We start from the raw sequence: 6699 nt of genomic DNA on the forward strand, positions 1-6699 counted from the left end.
GGGACCCAGGGTCACTCCCTGTCTAGCACAACAAGACATAGCAGCTGAACATTTCGTAGAGTCATTCTTCGTCAATATAACAGAAAGTTCTGATGACGAAGAAGATTATGATTAAAGATCAGAGAGAGGATTAGGCCTATAGGGGAAACCTCTTAAAAATAAAACGCGCCTAGACTTTTACCTCATAGGTGGTGTGGAAAAAAAGTTGAAAATAAATAATAAATATATACAATATACATATATATATATAGAGAGAGAGAGAGAAACAGGTGAGATGGGGGTAGGTAGGGAGACAGAGTGATAATCCGATAATTGGTGGTCAAATTGGCAACGTCGCACTCGGGATTTCCAACTTCTGCCACACCCTGAACGGACTTCTTGCTGCGAAAGGAGTATAGTGATATCCATGCTGCTAGATCTTTGGCAACTTCCCTATGCAGTCCCCTATCCCTGAGGTCACACTCTTTTGACCTCATCCCAGCTCTTCTTTGGTCTGCCGCTCGCAACCCTACCCCCAACGTTTACACATCCCTTTCTGCGCCCAGTTGTCAGCTCCTATCCTTTCCACATGTCCAGACAATCTCAGTCAGCACCTCCTCATCACAAGTCCCATCCTTGCTCTCAACACACTCCAGTCCCATCCACCCACTCATTGTCTTTATTATTTAGTAACTGGAATACGAAATGCTATAGAGTTCTGTCTGGGCCTCAGATAAATGTGTGATTTTTGTAGGCCAAGTATTAGGTGCCTAGAGACTGTGAATTATTTATTATTGAGTTGAAATGACTTTGCAATTCAGTACTTCTTAGGGCTATGTTGTGAGTAAATGTTCACATAGTTGCTTTGTGAGGCACAATGATGTTGATGCAGTGATATCTGCCTTTAACTTGAGCCCTTACAGTTATTCATGCTTACTGTATTTGTTATAGTACTTTTTCTTCCATGTTATCCCTACAATAAGTATTATTTTGAGCAGACCTATGTGTCTGTAGTGCCATGTGTTATTCTGTTATTACTTGAGATGCTGAGTGTTGTAACTCATGTTTCTTTATTATGAGACCTTCCTGATCATGTGAAGGGATTACTTGCATTGGGAGGAATAGTTATTCATTATTCATATTAACTTCTAGCGGGTCCCAGTGTGGAGGTCGAAGTACCTGAGGGAGTCAAAGTTCAAGTGTGGAGGTCTAAGCACCAGTGAGTGAGTCAAGGTCCCAAGTGTGGAGGTCAAGGTCAGCAGTGGCAGAGGACTGGACCAGTGAAATTTGTGCTCAGAGGGACAATTATGAATAAACACATTGGACTGGGACAGAGGAGCTAAGTTTTGTGCATTTGATATTAGGACCATATAGGTATATATTTTCATAACAATGTGCCAACTGATTCATGTTTAATCTGTAAAGCAAGTAGCTGGGGAAGATTTCTACTTTTTGGTCTTGTTAATACACATTCCCTCCCACTCGAACCTTATTGTTTGTATAACCCTTGAGAACTGGTGGTGTAGAGCTTACCTAGTAGTTTATTAATGTACAACTTAGAAGCATTCTGGGAAACTGCGAAGGTTGGGCTTGGGTTGGCCTAGTTGGAGACTGGCCCAGTCATTTTGGCATGCTACCACTCTTAACTTGGCCACTTGAAATGTAATAAACGCAACCGAAGAGGCCGTTAATGGGAGAGAGTCTCCATCAATCTGAGTTCCTGACTGTTTCATCACACATTGGTCATCAATAGTGACTTGTTTTCTACCCCTTTTGACCATGTAAAAGTCTGGATCGCAGAGGTGACAGTACATACCTTCTAGAACTCTCTCCATTACCTTCATTTTCTGGTCTAAAACTTTATGCCTCTATAATTAAGTGTGACCTTAGGGTTAAGGGACTGAACAGGGAGGCTGCAATGGATCGTGCAGCGTGGAGAGCCGCCATTAGGTGTCCAAGGCCGACACATGCAAGCATGTTGGAGCCTTTAAAAACGAAACGAAACGAATTTCTTCTTTCCAGGGCATCACCCTTCCCCTTGTAGACATTTACAATTACTGTACACTCTTCAGCTAATCATCTGGGACAAACACTCAGTTATAATCGTATTTATCAGGTCAGTTACTAACCTTGCTTCTGTATCTCCTGAGGCTTTCAGTGTTTCAACAGTCAACCCAGACACACCTGGTGCCTTCCCCACCTGCATTATTATTATTATTATTATTAGTATTATTATAATTACTGTATTACTATTAAATACAGTAGAACCTCTTTGGTCCGGACCCTGTTAATCCGGATTTCTGTTAATTCGGACAAAATTTAAAAATAATAAACTCCAAAAAATATGTTGAAAATAATTCTAAAGTCATTCTCAGTATCGGTGCAGAAAGCGATCGTCACTTGTTTAGTCTCAGATCATGCTAGGTCGTAACATGGGCGCCTGTTTAAACACACGCTAGCATTCATTCCATCATCTAGTTCACCGACCATTTATATTTTTACGCTTTATTTCAAAAGTCAATCCTCCTTACCATGCCCCCTAATGCAAGTGTAGCTTCTGCAATGAATAAAGGTGTTAAAAGGAAGCATGTAACACTAAGTATTGCAGGTAAAGTGAAAATACTGGATAAACTAGAGGCTGGTGTTCCTGCAGGAAAACTCATGAATGAGATTACCCTGATGGTCCGGACAATCTGCTAATTCGGACAACCCTTCCCCCCATATAGTCCGAACTAGAGAGGTTCTACTGTAATTATTATCGGGAGCAGGCTGTAGTATGGTACCAGCCTGTGAGGGCAGTACTGTACTCTCAAGGAAGGTGGAAAAGCTGGTGATAGGGAGAGCTGGAGCTCCCCCTTGACATTTTTCAGTGTCACTAACATAGAGGGTAGGGCAGCATACTCTGCCAAACATTTTTATAACTACCTGTATTACCTGGTACTGTAGTTAAGCCACATGATTATATCAGTCCCACCACACGAAGGAGTCCCTCTTAGCATCATGTGTACAGTACGAAAGACTCCTTAGGCAGACTTGTGTTAAAGCGAACAAGTAATGATCAGAATACACTTGCAGAGTTACTAAACAGTGGACACCAAACATAGCCCAAAGTCCTTTCATCCATCCATCTATCATCCAATCCTACATTGCCCAATAAGGAGCATAGGAGCCCGGGGCTAGGCAGTTGGTCCCGACATTTAAGATGAGAGTGACCAGCCTCACTCATCCCTGAGTGGCATTACATGAGCAATCAACCCCAACCACCCCTAGGATATAAACCTTCACTGGCTCAATCCGACTGGAGCACAATAATTACCCACTAAACCACCAGGCGCCTGGTCCTTTCATATCATATATTAAGGCTACAACATGCTTGCATGCATTGTCCTTGGCCAATTAATGGTGGCTCTCCACACTTCTCAATGTCTGGAAGCCTCCCTATTCAGTCTCTTATCCCTGGAAGGATCACATTACTGGTATAAAATATCAATGCTGCAATTGTACAGTGTACTGTACTATGATGTTAGAATATGTTATGATGAATATTTGTATGTGTAAATAAGCAGTTAGGCTGTTTGCACCATGTTCTTCAACTAACTAATTCAGTGCACTGGGGGACACTAGTGCATACGAGATTTCTTGGCACCTCTTCCTTACTCATTTACTTTACATATTGCTAGCAGCCATGGCTCAGTGCGTTAGAACGCTCCGCACTGACCGAAGGGTCGGAGGATCGAATCCACCCAAGGGTCATTGGTAGACATCAGGAAGGGCATCCGGTCATAAAATGCTACACGCTCCAGTCCAAAAGTCCTCTACCCAGGGGCAACGCCTTAGCCCTTCGGGGATACCTGGCGTAAAACCAAATTATTATATTATTATTTTTTATTATAGCACAGTCTCTCTATCTGTCAATTGCCAGACACCATAATCCCTTAAGGGGTGGCCATTTGACTTTGAGTTATTTGTTTTAAGGGGAGGGGCACTAACCCTCCACCAACCCACTTGTTCACACGTAGGGAGCACGTATGGTTTGGTTATATGGTTACCACCCAGCGTTGTAAATGGTTTCTTGGCTTACAGGAAACCATTTGGCTTGTCACTCAATGTAAAGCCACCTGTAAAGGAAAGAAAAGCAATAAGAAGTGACAGGAAAGATGGGAGAAATAGGAAGAGAGGAGGGGAGGCACAGAAAAAGAATGATAAAGGCTAAGGAAGAAGTAGGCAGCACTACATCAAGTGAGTGGATGATGGTACAGTACATATAAACATTCTTATGTATATTTTATATTTTTTTTTTTCCACATAAAATTTATCAACTAATTTAAGAGGGTGTTAAGGTGTATAGAATAAATTGCTAAAGAAGAGGTGTTAGGAAATCTCCACAACCTTTATACTGTACTTGAAAGGTATATTCATTTGTAAAATTTACTATTTTATTTTTTCTTACTGCTTCCAAACTATTTAATTCATCTTAGAAGAATAGCCTGATGGTGAAGGGGTTAGGTTGAGTTATAGGTTTTTGCATTGTATGGTGAAGTTAGGAGTTTGGATGCTTGAGTGATTGTCCCATTGTACTGGGCATGATGTTGATAGTTAATAAGTGTTGTTCAGTTAGGTCTTAGTTATAGGTTTTTGTACTGTAAGGTGAAGCTAAGATTTTGAATGCTTGAATAATAGTTCCGTTCCACTAGACATCCACTTGGTAGTTCGTTAGGTGGTAGATGGTTGGGAACATTATCCCTGGTAGGTGCTACCATGTGAGTGGTGTGGGAACAGAATCCTGGTACCTGGCCTTGCACAACAATCCCAGATGGAGACCTCAGCCACAGTTACACAGTTGTCAGAGTACTTGATAAGACTGCTATACATGTATATCTCTTGTACAAAACTAAAATCTGTTCATTAGGGATAGGCTGGATTTGTTAATTGAACACGACACTCAGGCAGGAAACTCAACCAAATGTACGCAGTTGTCGTAGTTTAGGCAGAGACAACAGTTAGGCATCAACTGAGCTGAAAAGGTTGAGAGATCTTTGTTAGGCTAAACACACTATAGGAACTCAACCAAATTTATGCAGTTGTCATAGTTTGGGGAGAGACAACATTCAAGCATCAACTGAGCTGAAAAGGTTTAGGGATCTTTGTTAGGTTAAACACATTACAGTACATGTATACTGTAGATGCCATCAACAGGTTATTAAAGGCTTGCATGTGGAGGCATAGCCAAGTCCCTCAAAATGATAAAAGCAAATGTAATACTGTTGATAGTCTTTGTACTTTTATTATTATTTTTATTATTAATGCAGCCCACCTTATCTATTAGGTGGAAATTATAGTGAGGATGAATATGGTGATGATGATGATGATGACAACAGCTCACATACTTGTGTGATAGTTTCAATTTCCTTGGTTCTGGATCCTACCTTGCTTCTGTGTGGGAATTAGGGTTAGGATGATTTGTGCTGGTCTTTTGCCAAATCTTTTTTAATGCCATAGGGAAAATGGCCTAAGGTTCACATTAATCATCAGGAGTTAACTAGAAAGCAGTACTAGGTTCAGCCATTGAATTATTCACTAATTGTTAACCCTATGTACATTTTCTGCACAGATGTCAGATATTTATTGGGAACCATATATGCTGTGAGGGGTTGGGGGTCAGGAAGAGTGAGCCTAGATGTGGTTTTATTAAAATTTGACACCACATGACATATGTACTAATGTTTAAGTAATATCAATGTTCATGCAGTCAGAGCCATATTATTAAAACTGAAAGTACAGAAGCATCAGAAAACCCAAAATTTGTATGAGTGATGGGGTATCTGCTGGAGAAAGGGCAGCCTGATGGCAGAGGACAGGGTGACATGAAGGCAGTTCATTTGTGGCCACCCCTTCTGGGATTAAGGTATCTGGCCATAAATAGACATGTACAGTATAGAACACCTGTACTTGTTAGATTAATCAACTTGCAGCCCACATTACAGAGTGTAGTCAGCAGTAGTACAGAAGGATCGGATATGTTATGTCACCATGACATGGCTTGGAAATTATCATTTGATGATCCTTATCCATAACATTGCACTCTTAGTTGTAATAATATGGCCATAAATCCTCTTTATAAGTCTGGGATGCATGCAGGCAAATTTCTGCTTTAAGTGAAGTACCTTAGAGATGTGTTAGATTCATGAGGAGGGCTAAAAATGATCCTTATCCATAATATTGCACTCTTAGTTTTAATAATATGGCCATAAATCCTCTTTATAAGTCTGGGATGCATGCAGGCAAATTTCTGCTTTAAGTGAAGTACCTTAGAGATGTGTTAGATTCATGAGGAGGGCTAAAAAGCCAAAGGCAAATCTAAAACAACAGAACAAAGCAACTTTATGAAGAATGACAAGCAATTTTAACAGGAAAAAAGGTGTTATTTATCAGCAGTGTATTTTGAAAGTTTTCAAGGAAACAAAATTGGCACATCAGTCTGTTTCATGACAGTAAAAACAAAAAAAATCTTATGCAGTCCTTTAGTACCCCTTGAGAAGCGTAGGAGTACGAGGCTAGTGTTTTCAGTCCAGACATTTAATGGCAGAGTGACCATTGGTTCATGTATATCTGATCTGATCTTGTTTCTCCTGATTTACAGGATGAGTTGAATGGAAAAGTTTGTAATATTTTCAAACATTGCTGCCTGATATGGGAAAAGTTCTGATAATTTAGCGTGAT

Source organism: Coenobita brevimanus, unplaced genomic scaffold (assembly GCF_032717465.1).
Source record: "Coenobita brevimanus isolate Jiangsu-jjx unplaced genomic scaffold, ASM3271746v2 jjx.HiC_scaffold_2885, whole genome shotgun sequence".
Classification (NCBI taxonomy): Eukaryota; Metazoa; Arthropoda; class Malacostraca; order Decapoda; family Coenobitidae; genus Coenobita; species Coenobita brevimanus.